Source organism: Meles meles, chromosome 13 (assembly GCF_922984935.1).
Source record: "Meles meles chromosome 13, mMelMel3.1 paternal haplotype, whole genome shotgun sequence".
Classification (NCBI taxonomy): Eukaryota; Metazoa; Chordata; class Mammalia; order Carnivora; family Mustelidae; genus Meles; species Meles meles.
Genome location: NC_060078.1, coordinates 61546217 through 61564735, shown reverse-complemented (window position 1 = coordinate 61564735; position 18519 = coordinate 61546217). Strand labels below are relative to the sequence as shown.

Below are 18519 nucleotides of genomic sequence, written 5' to 3'. Positions count from 1 at the left end.
GTGGGGCGCCGGAAGGAAAGGGGGCTTCCCAGAAGAGAAAGAATGTGAGCTGTAGAAAACAGATTTATCTGAAGGACGCAGAAGGCATGGATCACATTCAAAGTAGAAACAATTACAGAGAGAGGTGGAAATGAACATGGCACAATCACTCCCATCATTTCAGTGTGCGTGTGCGCATACGCGTGTGCATGGTGCACACAACCCCGTGAGAGATCCCATGCCATGGCTACGAGTGAGGCACCATGCCTGCCCTCAAGGACTTACAGGATGGGGGGTAAAAGACAAGGAGAGCACAAGGACAGCAGTGTGAACAATGATGTGAGCAGACACTGGGGGCAATGGAAAACCAGAGAAGACACATTTAAAAGTGAGACGACCAGATCTCCCAGTTTCCCTGGGACTGCTGTCCTGGGCTAATTATTAATAGCACTCCCTTCCACTCTCAAAAGTGTCCCAGACTAGGGGTGCCTGGGTGGCTTAGTTAGTTAAGCAGCTGCCTTTGGCTCAGGAGTCCCGGGATCAAGTCCCACGTCGGGCTCCCAGCTCCATGGGGAGTCTGCTTCTCCCTCTGACCTTCACCCCTCTTATGCTCTCTCTGTCTCTCTCTCAAATGGATAAATAAAATCTTTAAAAAAAATTTTTTTAAGTGTCCCGGACTTGGATGATAAATTATACAGTCCCCTTATCTGAAAGGGATAAGGGGTCCTGAACATGCTTTGTGAACAGAAGAAATAAACAATGTTTTGAAGGATGGGTAGAATCAGATAGATAGAGGAGAGGTGTCCCAGGCAAAAAAAAGAGCCAGCGGTGACCGCACACAGGACACTGGGGACCAGATAATGTGATCACAGCTAATGCTTACTGAGCTGCGACTCTATGCTAGACATTTTGCTTGGGGCTTGACGTGCATTTTTCTGACTTCATCTTCACAGCAATGCTATAAAATAAATACCCTTTAATCTAACCCCATTTTATGGAAGAGAAAACCAAGGCACAGGTAAGTAACTTTACCAAGTCATATAAGCATTAGCCAGTGAAGCCAGGATTTTAATTCTACCTGATTTCCTTTAGAATTCTTGTCTCTAACTGGGTTCTGGAATCCATGTCTTGAAAAACTAAGGCAGGCCTGACATGTAAGGAACTTGGAAACTGTCGCTCCTGTCCTTGCAACAAGAAAGAAAGCTGAAAGAAAACAAAACATCAACAATTCTTCTTAGATGCCTCAGTGAACTGAGGTCCCAGGGCAAACCACTGCCCCCAAGTCTGGAGAAATAGGCAAGCACAGAGAACCACAGCTTACTGGGAACAGAAGCCCTCCGCTGGGCAAGTACCACTGGAAAACTTAAACTATAATTAACCAATTGCTGCTCAGTGTGAACAAGCTTGCAAATTCAAAATTCCAAGGGGATTTAACCTTGAGTGTGGGGGCTCACTTTTGAGTTCACCTTCAAGCATTTACCAGGCTCTCAAGGTGAAGACCAGAGAAAAACCCTCATACTTCTGACACGGAGATGGGAAAAGTAGTCATTCTGAAGTATACCCAGAGGTGTTCTTCCTAATAAAGCCTGTCTTCAAAAGAGCCTGTTTTACCAGAGCCTAACCATTTTGGGTTTTCCTAGAAACTAACCAACTTGGGAAAAGGTAAATACCCAACTCCAGCTCTTTTTACCCTTCCTATCTCATTTAAAGGGGGCGAGAAGAGCCTAAGGAGCACTCTTGAAGGTCCGGGGACACAGGTTCACTCCAAGGCCGAGAACTAATCACGGGACTATAGAACACTCTCTCTTCTCACGCACTTGACCACTGCAGGCAGTACAATGCTGCTATGTGTTAACAGGGAGAACCGAACGACCACAGAAAGAATTGGAAGTTTCAGACTTTATTTAAGAAGTCTCTAGAAGGGCGCCTGGGTGGCTCAGTGGGTTAAGCCGCTGCCTTCAGCTCAGGTCATGATCTCAGGATCCTGGGATCGAGTCCCACATCGGGCTCTCTGCTCAGCGGAGAGCCTGCTTCCCTTCCTCTCTCTCTGCCTGCCTCTCTTGTGATTTCTATCAAATAAATAAATAAAATCTTTAAAAAAAAAAAAAAAAGAAGTCTCTAGAAACCCAAAGACAACAGGAGAGACAAAAACAAGGACCCCAAAGAAAATGTTAATCTCTGATACCTACAGCTTCAGCGAACAGTAAATACAACCCAACATCTCACCAGACAAAGGTAAAACGGCACACACATCTGGCTCCCGACAAAAGATGACAAGGCACACCAAATGGCAAAAACATAGTCTGAAGAGAGAGCAAGTATCAGAACCAGACAACAGAGATGTTGGAATTATCAGAACAGGAATTCAAATAACTATGATTGATTTGCTAAGGACTCCAGTGGGAAAGTGGACAACATGGAAGAAGAAATGAATAATGTAAGCAGAGAGACAGAACCTCTAAGAAAGAATCAAAAGGAAATGCTGGAAATTTAGAAGAAAAAAAAAGTTCTGGGGGCGCCTGTGTGGCTCTGTCAGTTAAGCGTCTGACTTTGGCTCGGGTAATGATCTCAGGGTCCTTGGGATGAAGCTCCATGCTGGGTTCTGCGCTTGGCAGGGAGTCTGCTTGGGCCTCTCCCTCTGTCCCTCCTCTTGCTTGTGCTCATTCTCTCTTGCTCTTTCAAATAAAAGTCTTTAAAACAATTTCTGTAACAGAAATGAAGAATGTCTTTGATGGGCTCATCAGTAGACTGGACATGGCCAAGGAAAAACTGTGAGCAGGGCGCCTGGGTGGCTCAAGAGGTTAAGCCTCTGCCTTCGGCTCAGGTCATGATCTCAGGGTCCTGGGATCGAGCCCCGCATCGGGCTCTCTGTTCAGCAGGGAGCCTGCTTCCCTCTCTCTCTGTGCCTGCCTCTCTGCCTATTTGTGAATAAATAAATAAAATATTTAAAGAGGGAAAAAAAATTCTATGAGCTTGAATATGTGTCAGCAAAAAATTCCCAGACTAAAAAGTAAAGAAAAAATGAAAAAAAAAAAGAAAAACAGAATAGAAAACCCAAGAACCTTGGGGCAATTCCATAAGGTGTAACATGCACGTAATGGGAATGCCAGAAGAAGAAGAGGGAAGGGAAGAGAAGAAATATTTAAAGCAATAATGACAGAATTTTCTAAACTAATGACAGACGCCAAACCACAAGCCCAGAAAGCTCAGAAAACAAACACCAAGGACAACTACTAAAAAATCAACACCTGGATGGGAATGCAAACTGGTATAGTTACTGTGGAAAACAGTATGGAGGTTTCTCAAAAAATTAAAAATAGAATTACCATATGATCCAGTAGTTCCACCCAAAGAATATGAAAACACTAATTCAAGAAGATATATGCACCCCTATGTTTACTGCAGCATTATTTATAGTAGCCAAAATATGGAAGGAGCACAAGTACCCACGGATAGGGGAATGGATATGAAGGATGTGGCATATACGTACAATGAGATCTTGCCATTTGCAACAACATAGATCTAGAGAGTATAATGCTAAGTGAACCAAGACAGTCAGAGAAAGACAAGTACCAGATGCGTCCACTCATATGTGGTATTTAATAAACAAAACAAACGAACAAAGAAAAAAAGATAACAAACAAAAAACCAGACTCAGGGCACCTGGTGGCTCAGTCGGTTAGACATCTCCCTTTGGCTCAGGTCATGATCCCACCAGAGTCATGGGAGTCCGGATCCTGCTAGGCAGGGGAGCCGCCTTCTCCCTCTTCCTCTGACTCTCCCCTCACTTGCTCTCTCTCTCTCAAATAAATAAATAAAATCTTTAAAAAAAGAAAAAGAAAATCAAGGAAGAAATCTGAGGGAGGGAAAAGAAAACACCTTACCTACAGAGGAACAAAGATAGGAACTTCATTGGCTTTCTCCTCAGACACCATCCAAGCAAGAAGAGCATAGAGTGAAATATTTCAAGCTTTGAAAGATAAAAGCAACACATACCTAGACTTCTACACCAGCTAAATTATGCCTTACAGTGAAGGAGAAATACAGGCTTTCCCAGACAAAACTGAGGGAATTTATCACCAACAGAACTGACTTGCAAGATGTTAGAGTTCTTCAGAGAGAGAGATAAGAGGTCATAAAGTCAGACCTACATAAAGAAAGAGTGTCAGAAGGAATAAGTGAAGGTAAAATAAAATATTTTTCTTATTCCAATTGTTACCAGTTGAACAGAGTTTTTGTTCAAAGTAACAGCAGCAACAACGTATGTGATGATTATAGCCCATAGGCAGTGACATGAGTGACAGTAGCACTCTACCAGCTGCGAGGGAGGACCTGGGAATACTGGTGTAGGTTACCTGCACTACTGGACAGGTGCTTTGGTGTTATTTGAAAGTGGACTTGGATTAGTAAATGGGTACCGCAAGCTCTAGGAAACCACTAGAAAATTTCCAGAGGGGGGACGCCTGGGTGGCTCAGTGGGTTAAAGCCTCTGCCTTTGGCTCAGCTCATGATCTCAGGGTCCTGGGATCGAGCCCCGCATCGGGCTCTCTGCTCGGCAAGGAGCCTGCTTCCTCCTCTCTCTCTCTCTCTCTGCCTGCCTCTCTGTCTACTTGTGATCTCTGTCTGTCAAATAAATAAATAAAATCTTAAAAAAAAAAAAATCCAGAGGGAGTATAACTGATATGCTAAGAGAGGAGAGAAAATGCAGTCATAAAAAAGCTAAAGCTTTCGGGTGCCTGGATGGCTCAGCTGGGGGAGCACGTGACTCTTGATCTTGGGGTCATGAGTTCAAGACCCACGTTGGGTGTAGAGATTACTTAAAAATAAAATCTTTAAGCGGGCACCTGGGTGGCTTAGTAGGTTAAGTGGCTGACTCTTGGTTTCAGCTCAGGTCATGATCTTGGGGTTGTGAGATTGATCCCCATGTGGAACTCCGTGCTCAGCAGGGAGTCTGCTTGAGATGCTCTCTCTCCCTCTCCCTCTGCTCCCTCTCCTGCCCCCGCGCTTGCACATACCCTGTCTCTCAAATAAATAAATAAATAAATCTTTTTCAAAAAGAATAAAAAATAAAAATTAAAAAAAAAAAAAAGCTAGGAGCACTTGGGTGGCTCAGTGGGTTAAGCCTCTGCCTTCGGCTCAGGTCATAATCTCAGGATCCTGGCATCGAGCCCCGCATCAGGCTCTCTGCTCAGCGGGGAGCCTGCTTCCCCCTCTCTCTCTACCTGCCTCTCTGCCTACTTGTGATCTCTGTCAAATAAATAAAATCTTAAAAAAAAAAAAAAAGCTAAGGCTTTTGAATTTTTGCTTGAGAATTTCAGGAAGCCATTAAAAGATTTTAATCAGAGTGACAAGATCAGATGTGTTGTTTAGAAAGAAAACTCTATAGACACCTGGGTGGCTCAGTCGGTCAAGCATCTGCCTTCAGCTCGGGGCACAATCCCAGGGTCCTAGGATCGAGTCCTGTGCCTGGCTCCTTGTTCGGCCAGTAGCCTGCTTCTCCTTCTGCCTGCCACTCTCCCTGCTTGTGCTCTCTTTCTGTCAAATAAATAAAAAAAATCTTAGGGGGCGCCTGGGTGGCTCAGTGGGTTAAGCCGCTGCCTTCAGCTCAGGTCATGATCTCAGGATCCTGGGATCGAGTCCCACATCGGGCTCTCTGCTCAGCGGAGAGCCTGCTTCCCTTCCTCTCTCTCTGCCTGCCTCTCTTGTGATTTCTATCAAATAAATAAATAAAATCTTTAAAAAAAAAAAAAAAAGAAGTCTCTAGAAACCCAAAGACAACAGGAGAGACAAAAACAAGGACCCCAAAGAAAATGTTAATCTCTGATACCTACAGCTTCAGCGAACAGTAAATACAACCCAACATCTCACCAGACAAAGGTAAAACGGCACACACATCTGGCTCCCGACAAAAGATGACAAGGCACACCAAATGGCAAAAACATAGTCTGAAGAGAGAGCAAGTATCAGAACCAGACAACAGAGATGTTGGAATTATCAGAACAGGAATTCAAATAACTATGATTGATTTGCTAAGGACTCCAGTGGGAAAATGGACAACATGGAAGAAGAAATGAATAATGTAAGCAGAGAGACAGAACCTCTAAGAAAGAATCAAAAGGAAATGCTGGAAATTTAGAAGAAAAAAAAAAAGTTCTGGGGGCGCCTGTGTGGCTCTGTCAGTTAAGCGTCTGACTTTGGCTCAGGTAATGATCTTAGGGTCCTTGGGATGAAGCTCCATGCTGGGTTCTGCGCTTGGCAGGGAGTCTGCTTGGGCCTCTCCCTCTGTCCCTCCTCTTGCTTGTGCTCATTCTCTCTTGCTCTTTCAAATAAAAAGTCTTTAAAACAATTTCTGTAACAGAAATGAAGAATGTCTTTGATGGGCTCATCAGTAGACTGGACATGGCCAAGGAAAAACTGTGAGCAGGGCGCCTGGGTGGCTCAAGAGGTTAAGCCTCTGCCTTCGGCTCAGGTCGTGATCTCAGGGTCCTGGGATCGAGCCCCGCATCGGGCTCTCTGTTCAGCAGGGAGCCTGCTTCCCTCTCTCTCTGTGCCTGCCTCTCTGCCTATTTGTGAATAAATAAATAAAATATTTAAAGAGGGAAAAAAAAATTCTATGAGCTTGAATATGTGTCAGCAAAAAATTCCCAGACTGAAAAGTAAAGAAAAAATGAAAAAAAAAAAGAAAAACAGAATAGAAAACCCAAGAACCTTGGGGCAATTCCATAAGGTGTAACATGCACGTAATGGGAATGCCAGAAGAAGAAGAGGGAAGGGAAGAGAAGAAATATTTAAAGCAATAATGACAGAATTTTCTAAACTAATGACAGACGCCAAACCACAAGCCCAGAAAGCTCAGAAAACAAACACCAAGGACAACTACTAAAAAATCAACACCTGGATGGGAATGCAAACTGGTATAGTTACTGTGGAAAACAGTATGGAGGTTTCTCAAAAAATTAAAAATAGAATTACCATATGATCCAGTAGTTCCACCCAAAGAATATGAAAACACTAATTCAAGAAGATATATGCACCCCTATGTTTACTGCAGCATTATTTATAGTAGCCAAAATATGGAAGGAGCACAAGTACCCACGGATAGGGGAATGGATATGAAGGATGTGGCATATACGTACAATGAGATCTTGCCATTTGCAACAACATAGATCTAGAGAGTATAATGCTAAGTGAACCAAGACAGTCAGAGAAAGACAAGTACCAGATGCGTCCACTCATATGTGGTATTTAATAAACAAAACAAACGAACAAAGAAAAAAAGATAACAAACAAAAAACCAGACTCAGGGCACCTGGTGGCTCAGTCGGTTAGACATCTCCCTTTGGCTCAGGTCATGATCCCACCAGAGTCATGGGAGTCCGGATCCTGCTAGGCAGGGGAGCCGCCTTCTCCCTCTTCCTCTGACTCTCCCCTCACTTGCTCTCTCTCTCTCAAATAAATAAATAAAATCTTTAAAAAAAGAAAAAGAAAATCAAGGAAGAAATCTGAGGGAGGGAAAAGAAAACACCTTACCTACAGAGGAACAAAGATAGGAACTTCATTGGCTTTCTCCTCAGACACCATCCAAGCAAGAAGAGCATAGAGTGAAATATTTCAAGCTTTGAAAGATAAAAGCAACACATACCTAGACTTCTACACCAGCTAAATTATGCCTTACAGTGAAGGAGAAATACAGGCTTTCCCAGACAAAACTGAGGGAATTTATCACCAACAGAACTGACTTGCAAGATGTTAGAGTTCTTCAGAGAGAGAGATAAGAGGTCATAAAGTCAGACCTACATAAAGAAAGAGTGTCAGAAGGAATAAGTGAAGGTAAAATAAAATATTTTTCTTATTCCAATTGTTACCAGTTGAACAGAGTTTTTGTTCAAAGTAACAGCAGCAACAACGTATGTGATGATTATAGCCCATAGGCAGTGACATGAGTGACAGTAGCACTCTACCAGCTGCGAGGGAGGACCTGGGAATACTGGTGTAGGTTACCTGCACTACTGGACAGGTGCTTTGGTGTTATTTGAAAGTGGACTTGGATTAGTAAATGGGTACCGCAAGCTCTAGGAAACCACTAGAAAATTTCCAGAGGGGGGACGCCTGGGTGGCTCAGTGGGTTAAAGCCTCTGCCTTTGGCTCAGCTCATGATCTCAGGGTCCTGGGATCGAGCCCCGCATCGGGCTCTCTGCTCGGCAAGGAGCCTGCTTCCTCCTCTCTCTCTCTCTCTCTGCCTGCCTCTCTGTCTACTTGTGATCTCTGTCTGTCAAATAAATAAATAAAATCTTAAAAAAAAAAAAATCCAGAGGGAGTATAACTGATATGCTAAGAGAGGAGAGAAAATGCAGTCATAAAAAAGCTAAAGCTTTCGGGTGCCTGGATGGCTCAGCTGGGGGAGCACGTGACTCTTGATCTTGGGGTCATGAGTTCAAGACCCACGTTGGGTGTAGAGATTACTTAAAAATAAAATCTTTAAGCGGGCACCTGGGTGGCTTAGTAGGTTAAGTGGCTGACTCTTGGTTTCAGCTCAGGTCATGATCTTGGGGTTGTGAGATTGATCCCCATGTGGAACTCCGTGCTCAGCAGGGAGTCTGCTTGAGATGCTCTCTCTCCCTCTCCCTCTGCTCCCTCTCCTGCCCCCGCGCTTGCACATACCCTGTCTCTCAAATAAATAAATAAATAAATCTTTTTCAAAAAGAATAAAAAATAAAAATTAAAAAAAAAAAAAAGCTAGGAGCACTTGGGTGGCTCAGTGGGTTAAGCCTCTGCCTTCGGCTCAGGTCATAATCTCAGGATCCTGGCATCGAGCCCCGCATCAGGCTCTCTGCTCAGCGGGGAGCCTGCTTCCCCCTCTCTCTCTACCTGCCTCTCTGCCTACTTGTGATCTCTGTCAAATAAATAAAATCTTAAAAAAAAAAAAAAAGCTAAGGCTTTTGAATTTTTGCTTGAGAATTTCAGGAAGCCATTAAAAGATTTTAATCAGAGTGACAAGATCAGATGTGTTGTTTAGAAAGAAAACTCTATAGACACCTGGGTGGCTCAGTCGGTCAAGCATCTGCCTTCAGCTCGGGGCACAATCCCAGGGTCCTAGGATCGAGTCCTGTGCCTGGCTCCTTGTTCGGCCAGTAGCCTGCTTCTCCTTCTGCCTGCCACTCTCCCTGCTTGTGCTCTCTTTCTGTCAAATAAATAAAAAAAATCTTAGGGGGCGCCTGGGTGGCTCAGTGGGTTAAGCCGCTGCCTTCAGCTCAGGTCATGATCTCAGGATCCTGGGATCGAGTCCCACATCGGGCTCTCTGCTCAGCGGAGAGCCTGCTTCCCTTCCTCTCTCTCTGCCTGCCTCTCTTGTGATTTCTATCAAATAAATAAATAAAATCTTTAAAAAAAAAAAAAAAAGAAGTCTCTAGAAACCCAAAGACAACAGGAGAGACAAAAACAAGGACCCCAAAGAAAATGTTAATCTCTGATACCTACAGCTTCAGCGAACAGTAAATACAACCCAACATCTCACCAGACAAAGGTAAAACGGCACACACATCTGGCTCCCGACAAAAGATGACAAGGCACACCAAATGGCAAAAACATAGTCTGAAGAGAGAGCAAGTATCAGAACCAGACAACAGAGATGTTGGAATTATCAGAACAGGAATTCAAATAACTATGATTGATTTGCTAAGGACTCCAGTGGGAAAATGGACAACATGGAAGAAGAAATGAATAATGTAAGCAGAGAGACAGAACCTCTAAGAAAGAATCAAAAGGAAATGCTGGAAATTTAGAAGAAAAAAAAAAAGTTCTGGGGGCGCCTGTGTGGCTCTGTCAGTTAAGCGTCTGACTTTGGCTCAGGTAATGATCTTAGGGTCCTTGGGATGAAGCTCCATGCTGGGTTCTGCGCTTGGCAGGGAGTCTGCTTGGGCCTCTCCCTCTGTCCCTCCTCTTGCTTGTGCTCATTCTCTCTTGCTCTTTCAAATAAAAAGTCTTTAAAACAATTTCTGTAACAGAAATGAAGAATGTCTTTGATGGGCTCATCAGTAGACTGGACATGGCCAAGGAAAAACTGTGAGCAGGGCGCCTGGGTGGCTCAAGAGGTTAAGCCTCTGCCTTCGGCTCAGGTCGTGATCTCAGGGTCCTGGGATCGAGCCCCGCATCGGGCTCTCTGTTCAGCAGGGAGCCTGCTTCCCTCTCTCTCTGTGCCTGCCTCTCTGCCTATTTGTGAATAAATAAATAAAATATTTAAAGAGGGAAAAAAAAATTCTATGAGCTTGAATATGTGTCAGCAAAAAATTCCCAGACTGAAAAGTAAAGAAAAAATGAAAAAAAAAAAGAAAAACAGAATAGAAAACCCAAGAACCTTGGGGCAATTCCATAAGGTGTAACATGCACGTAATGGGAATGCCAGAAGAAGAAGAGGGAAGGGAAGAGAAGAAATATTTAAAGCAATAATGACAGAATTTTCTAAACTAATGACAGACGCCAAACCACAAGCCCAGAAAGCTCAGAAAACAAACACCAAGGACAACTACTAAAAAATCAACACCTGGATGGGAATGCAAACTGGTATAGTTACTGTGGAAAACAGTATGGAGGTTTCTCAAAAAATTAAAAATAGAATTACCATATGATCCAGTAGTTCCACCCAAAGAATATGAAAACACTAATTCAAGAAGATATATGCACCCCTATGTTTACTGCAGCATTATTTATAGTAGCCAAAATATGGAAGGAGCACAAGTACCCACGGATAGGGGAATGGATATGAAGGATGTGGCATATACGTACAATGAGATCTTGCCATTTGCAACAACATAGATCTAGAGAGTATAATGCTAAGTGAACCAAGACAGTCAGAGAAAGACAAGTACCAGATGCGTCCACTCATATGTGGTATTTAATAAACAAAACAAACGAACAAAGAAAAAAAGATAACAAACAAAAAACCAGACTCAGGGCACCTGGTGGCTCAGTCGGTTAGACATCTCCCTTTGGCTCAGGTCATGATCCCACCAGAGTCATGGGAGTCCGGATCCTGCTAGGCAGGGGAGCCGCCTTCTCCCTCTTCCTCTGACTCTCCCCTCACTTGCTCTCTCTCTCTCAAATAAATAAATAAAATCTTTAAAAAAAGAAAAAGAAAATCAAGGAAGAAATCTGAGGGAGGGAAAAGAAAACACCTTACCTACAGAGGAACAAAGATAGGAACTTCATTGGCTTTCTCCTCAGACACCATCCAAGCAAGAAGAGCATAGAGTGAAATATTTCAAGCTTTGAAAGATAAAAGCAACACATACCTAGACTTCTACACCAGCTAAATTATGCCTTACAGTGAAGGAGAAATACAGGCTTTCCCAGACAAAACTGAGGGAATTTATCACCAACAGAACTGACTTGCAAGATGTTAGAGTTCTTCAGAGAGAGAGATAAGAGGTCATAAAGTCAGACCTACATAAAGAAAGAGTGTCAGAAGGAATAAGTGAAGGTAAAATAAAATATTTTTCTTATTCCAATTGTTACCAGTTGAACAGAGTTTTTGTTCAAAGTAACAGCAGCAACAACGTATCTGATGATTATAGCCCATAGGCAGTGACATGAGTGACAGTAGCGCTCTACCAGCTGCGAGGGAGGACCTGGGAATACTGGTGTAGGTTACCTGCACTACTGGACAGGTGCTTTGGTGTTATTTGAAAGTGGACTTGGATTAGTAAATGGGTACCGCAAGCTCTAGGAAACCACTAGAAAATTTCCAGAGGGGGGGGCGCCTGGGTGGCTCAGTGGGTTAAAGCCTCTGCCTTTGGCTCAGCTCATGATCTCAGGGTTCTGGGATCGAGCCCCGCATCGGGCTCTCTGCTCGGCAAGGAGCCTGCTTCCTCCTCTCTCTCTCTCTCTCTGCCTGCCTCTCTGTCTACTTGTGATCTCTGTCTGTCAAATAAATAAATAAAATCTTAAAAAAAAAAAAAATCCAGAGGGAGTATAACTGATATGCTAAGAGAGGAGAGAAAATGCAGTCATAAAAAAGCTAAAGCTTTCGGGTGCCTGGATGGCTCAGCTGGGGGAGCACGTGACTCTTGATCTTGGGGTCATGAGTTCAAGACCCACGTTGGGTGTAGAGATTACTTAAAAATAAAATCTTTAAGCAGGCACCTGGGTGGCTTAGTAGGTTAAGTGGCTGACTCTTGGTTTCAGCTCAGGTCATGATCTTGGGGTTGTGAGATTGATCCCCATGTGGAACTCCGTGCTCAGCAGGGAGTCTGCTTGAGATGCTCTCTCTCCCTCTCCCTCTGCTCCCTCTCCTGCCCCCGCGCTTGCACATACCCTGTCTCTCAAATAAATAAATAAATAAATCTTTTTCAAAAAGAATAAAAAATAAAAATTAAAAAAAAAAAAAGCTAGGAGCACTTGGGTGGCTCAGTGGGTTAAGCCTCTGCCTTCGGCTCAGGTCATAATCTCAGGATCCTGGCATCGAGCCCCACATCAGGCTCTCTGCTCAGCGGGGAGCCTGTTTCCCCCTCTCTCTCTACCTGCCTCTCTGCCTACTTGTGATCTCTGTCAAATAAATAAAATCTTAAAAAAAAAAAAAAAAAAAAGCTAAGGCTTTTGAATTTTTGCTTGAGAATTTCAGGAAGCCATTAAAAGATTTTAATCAGAGTGACAAGATCAGATGTGTTGTTTAGAAAGAAAACTCTATAGACACCTGGGTGGCTCAGTTGGTCAAGCATCTGCCTTCAGCTCCGGGCACAATCCCAGGGTCCTAGGATCGAGTCCTGCACCTGGCTCCTTGTTCGGCCAGTAGCCTGCTTCTCCTTCTGCCTGCCACTCTCCCTGCTTGTGCTCTCTTTCTGTCAAATAAATAAAAAAAATCTTAAAAAAAAAATAGAAAGAAAACTCTAGGCAATGACATGAAAATAAACTCGGTGTGGTAGGACCTCAGAGGATGCAGAGAGATCAGCTGGATGGGAACTTCAGTAATCCAGGCAAGAAGAGGTGGAGCTCCTGTGAACCCCAATGCACCAGGAACAGAGAGGAGGGACCAAAAAGACAAACTTTTAAAGCAGCACAATCTTGGCATTTACTAAGTGATCGGTTATAGGAAGATTACTCTGTAAGTCAGCGTTCAAGCACAGATGCAGAATCAACAGGATATATACATCCTTTATATATATTCACATAATATTTAGAAATTTATAAAAATGGATTTAGTACAAGGAATTAGCAAACTGATTTATGTAATTGTGGGAGCTGGCTAAGCAAGCCAGAGGGACAGGCAGTTAGCAAGGGACAATCCTGGGGAGGGAAAGAGAGCGATGTCTGCCCAGCCATGGCTGGAGTTTGTGACCCCAGGGGATGCCTAGCCCTCTTTTAAGGGGATTCCATCCGATTAAGCCAGGCCACCCACGATAATCTCCCCTTAGATTAACTCAAAGCTAACCAATTAGGACTTTAATTACATTTGCAAAATCCCTTCACCACCGCACCTAAATTTGTGTTTGATGGAATGGCTGGCCCTCCTTGCCCACTCCAACTGGAAGCACACCAGAAAGGGAATTAGGGGGGTGGGGGAGTTGTTTGGTCTAGCTAAATTGACACATCACAAGTATCTAGAGCGACACCCAGGGTTTCTGACTGAGGCCATTATGTACAGAGACAAGTAATATAGAAAAACAGGCTTTAAGAAGGAAAACAGGGAGCTGGATTTTCCATGTGTTGAGTTTCAAGTACCATGGCACTTTCTTAAATGCAAGAAGCACCTGTCTCAGGTCCTTTACAAATGCCCTTCCCTGTCCGGAATATTGTTCCTTCCCCCTCTTCACTAACACCTACACATCCCCGCCCCGCCTCAGCCTTTTTTTAAGGAATAATTTTCTAATTTAACTCTCAATCTCCTACTACTAGGCCTTTTTTTTCCCCTTGAAAAATATTACACTGAGGATTTTTCATATATATTATATCACAAGCTCACAGACACAGCTGGAGTAAGATTTAAAGCCATCTCGAGTTATACCATTACCAAAATCCTAAAGCACTCACAAAATTGAGCAAACAAAACCAGCATTTGAGTATGCAAGAAAGGAAACATATTGCTGATGAAAGTCACAGGAATAGTAAAAAAAAAAAATTTATATTAAGTAGTGGTAAAATGAAAGGAGAATTCTACCCAAGACTTCTGCCTCAACAGAGCCCCATGGGCCACTGTACCTGCAAGGGAAGCCACAGCAAAGCCGCCTCAGAATAAGTAGCAGCCTGAAAAGCATATGTTTTAGCACATAACATTGGGGTTCCACCCTATCCCTCAAAAAGTAGCCTTATGCTCTCTAGAACAATCTAGAGTTACTTGCAAGGAAGCACCCATTCATCTTTCAGATCTTGGCTAACCCTTTCCTGAGGGAATCCTTTGAAGGACCCTTGGCCCCTCTCTCTCCCCGACCACTAGATCAGGTGCTCAGCTTAAGCCCTCTCAGGGTCACAGCCCTCAGAGCTGTGCCAGTTTGTCCTAACACTCTGTAGTTTTATTTTAATGAACACCGACCATCCCCTCTAGGTCATAAGCTCCTTGGACCCAGGGAATGTGTCCATTTTGCTCCCCACTGCTACTCCAGTGCTTAGCCCAAGAATTCAAGTATATGCTGAGTGAAAGGTCCAGTTTGGCAGCACATGGATATTTAGGCTTAAAAGAAAGTACAGGAGTGCCTGGGTGGCTCAGTCGTTGAGCGTCTGCCTTAGGCTCGGGTCATGATCCAGAGGTCCTGAGATCGAGCCCCGCATCAGGCTCCCTGCTCAGTGGAGAGCCTGCTTCTCCCTCTCCCACTCCCCCTGCTTGTGTCTCCTTTCTCTCTCTCTCTCTCTCTCTGTCAAATATACAAATAAAATCTTCTAGACAAATAAATAAATAAAAGTACAGAGGGGCACCTGGGTGGCTCAGTGGTTAGGCATCTGTCTTCAGCTCAGGTCATGATCTCGGGGTCCTGGGATTGAGCCCCACATCGGGCTCCCTGCTCAGTGAGGAGTCTGCTTCTCTCTCTCAAATAAATAAATAAAAATCTTAAAAAAAAAAAAAGAAAGTACAGAGATCTGAGTTGGAATTAAAACAAGTCAGCGGCATCAAGGCCATTTCAGAGAAAGCTTTCCAGAACACACAGAATGGGAAAAATAAAGTGCTGAGGGCATAGTCTGAAAACCGTGACATTTAAGAGGCTAGCCCCCCAAAAAAGGAAGCCCAAATAGACGAGAAAGAACCACCAGAGACAGAGGAGGCTTCAGAAGCCAACAAATGCAGTAAAGAGAGAGATGGTCGATTTTTAGATTTTTTGTTGTTGTTGAGGTGGGAGAGACTTCAGCAAGTGACATGCTGAGGTTGGGTCATTTCCCAGGAGGAAGGAGCCAGGAGAGAAGGGGAGGCCTCCATGGAGTCTTCATGGCACCCTCCCCTGGCCCCGAGACCACCACTGAGTGGCGACCTCTGAAGAAGTCAGAAGCCAGACAGTGAGCGTCCACTGCTAGACTTAGGCCTCTCTCACTCCACCACAAAGCCCAAGGGAAAGCTCTGGGCTTTGTCCTCTGGGGACAGGCTGACTAGGCCTCTTACAGGCTGGTTCAAAGACCAAAGCTATTTCGTGCAGTCACAACTGAACCCAGGAATGGGAGAGAGACAAGAATTGACCTTCCCTGACTGTACATGGGGCTAAAATAAAAGGAGTTGTTGGCCTGGCCGGCAGATCACACAGTGCCTTGATTACAGAGCCCCAAGCTGGGGCTCCAGCCCCTCTGCTGGAGAAAGCCAGCAAAGAGCAAAAGATTTTATTTATTTGAGAGAGAGAGAGAAAGAGAATGAGCATGCACACACGCCGGGGGTGGGGATGCGTAGGGAGAATCAGATTCCCCATGGAGCAGGGAGCCCCAAAGCAGGGCTCACTCGTAAAACCCTGGGATGATGACCTGAGCTGAAAGCAGACATTTCACGGACTGAGCCACCCAGGTGTTCCAAGCATGCTATACTTCCTTCTTAATACACACAGCCTGTCCTTGGATATCTCTTTCCACCCTAAACCCAACACTGCAGTGTCCTCTGCCTTTCATAAAGGAAGTATTTCTACCATGAAGGGGTAATCATTTGCTAAACTATTCAAGAAACTTTCCCCTCATTACCAAGGTCAGCATATGAGTTGCCCAGTTCCTGTCTTACAAAAATCATAAGGCCAGGGGCACCTGGGCGTCTCCGTTGGTTAAGCATTCGCCTTCAGCTTGGGTCAGGATCCCAGGGTCCTGGGATGGAGCCCTATGTCAGGTCAGGTTTCCTGTTGGCAGGGAGTCTGCTTCTCCCTCTCCTTCTGCCCTGCTCATTCTTTCTCTTTCTCTCTCTCTTGCATACACACACACACACTCTCAAATAAATAAATAAAATCTTTAAAAAAAACAAAAACATAAGGCCCCCCTCAAAAATATAAATTCTATGTCTAAAACATTTCTCCTGGGCGCCTGGGTGACTCAGTGGGTTAAGCCTCTGCCTTTGGCTCAGGTCACAATCTCAGGGTCTTGGGATTAAGCCCCACATCAGGCTCTCTGCTCAGCAGGGAGCCTGCATCCCCCCACCCCAACCTGCCTCTCTGCCTACTTGTGATCTCTGTCTGTCAAATAAATAAATAAAATCTTTTTTTTTAATATTTATTTATATGACAGAGAGACACAGTGAGAGAGAACACAAGCAGTAAGAGATCGAGATGGAGAAGCAGGCTTCCTGCCAAGCAGGGAGTCCGATATGGGGCTCGGTCCCAGGACCCTGGGATCATGCCCTGAGTTGAAGGCAGACTCTCAACAACTGAGCCACCCAGGTGCCCCAGTAAATAAAATCTTAAAAAAAAAAAAAAAAAAAAAAAATTCTCCCCACATCTGCTGCCCCCTAGTGGGCACAGTTCCATGACTCCAGGGCAAACTCAAACCCTTGCATCATATACCCTCATAGCATCTTATCCTCATTTGGAACACACTTGGCTTTGTAATCATCACTTTCTCGTTACGTACAGTTATTTGTATAAAGCTGGCCTCCCCTGGCAGATTGAAAGATTCATACTGCAACTCTCCCAGGCCCTCTAAAAATACTTACTGCCTGCCTGAAATGCATTTCAACTTATTCTTGGGCTCCCTGGGCATCAAGGAAGTCACTCTTTCAAGTCACTCAGAATCTGTCTTGCAGAAGTAAGAGCAGGCTTTGGGTCACGAAGCTGCAAATGGTCTACCCCTCCTATACTGAGTCCTATCTGGTCTCCAGGTTTTCTCTAGAACAATTATTCTCCCTCTTCCCACATGAGCCACATCTAGTATTCCCTAAAGAGGGTTACTACCATATCCAGGGTGGCCTCAGTTCTGAAGGAATATGGTTTCACTACTGGGAACAAGGGGGGAGCTGGAAATCAAACAGATGACTGACCACAAATTCCCTTTGCTTATACGATTGGAGGATATCACAGCTCAAAGATGTGAGGATCCAAGATGTCAATTTACCGAAGAAGAAACTGAGGTTTAGAAAGATTCACATCAATTGAGTCAGCTTGCTGAACATTACACACAACTCTGCGCTAACCACAGCTCCAGTCCTGTCCATTCGTTCAACAATCTGACAATAGCTAGGGCCTAGTCTTCCAAGGTCACAAGGCTCGGGGTCACTTAGATGGGTCCTCCATCCACTACAGGCCAAAAGAAAGAAAGAGAGAGACAGAGAGAGGAAGAAAGGAAGGAAGGAAGGAAAGGACGGAGGGAAGCAGGGAGGAAGAAAAGAGAAAAAAAAAGAAACAACCTATTACCTCTCCTGAAGTCATCCTTCTCAGACAGAGTTGAGTTTTGGGGCACCTGACTGGCTCAGTTGGTAGAGCATGCAACTCTTGATGTTGGGGTTTGAGCTCAAGCCCTATGCTGGGGATACAGTTTATTTTTAAAAAGAGAGAGAGAGAGTTGATTTTCTCTGACAAACAGTATCAGAGCTCAGAGAACAGGCTTCCAAACTCATTCTGGGTATCCTCTTGCAAGAGGGGAAAGTACTCAATATTTCCCTGTTTGGGCTCCCCAGGTAGGAAGAAAAACAAAACATCATCGCTGGTACTTGCGATCAGAGGAAGATCAAGGCAGCCAGACTCAAGGAGACCAAACACAAAGACCACTTGAGATAGGCAAGGGTTGGTGCCAAAGCCACCTAGAAAAAGTTGGACAATGAAACTAATAATTATACAGGCAGGTCCAGATACACGCCTGTGACTCCAAGGCAACCATGATGTTAGACACCAGACAACTCAGAAAGAGAAGTCTGCCCTGCCTTTTTCACAAAAGAACAAACAGGCTAGAGACGAGTAGACTGTAGGAGTGCATGCTCTGAATTAGCCACTCATCTTGCATCTACTTACTCACGGTTCTGTACTGGGTTTTCTCTCCAAGGATCTGAAGAAGGTATGCCGCGAGCAGATGTTTAAAAACAACTTTAGCTGAATGCATAAATAGCTAAGGACCACTCAGGGAAAATCCGCCTTCGTTCCAGTGATGTTAAGTGGACTGGAAAGCCTG

The 18519-nt window shown here is 44.3% G+C and overlaps 1 protein-coding gene across 5 annotated transcripts in view; it reads right to left on the bottom strand.

The window, feature by feature from the left end:
- Window positions 1–18519, bottom strand: part of SFXN2 (sideroflexin 2) — a 61994-nt gene that overhangs the window by 9746 nt on the left and 33729 nt on the right. For 3 of the 5 annotated variants that reach the window (XR_006821230.1, XM_046027108.1, XM_046027105.1), the window contains one exon: window positions 1058–1182. The exons of the other annotated variants lie outside the window; for them this stretch is intronic. The gene's annotated coding sequence lies outside the window, so the exon portion shown is untranslated. Of the gene's footprint in view, window positions 1–1057; window positions 1183–18519 lie in introns of those variants that run through there. 5 annotated transcript variants of the gene reach the window in all.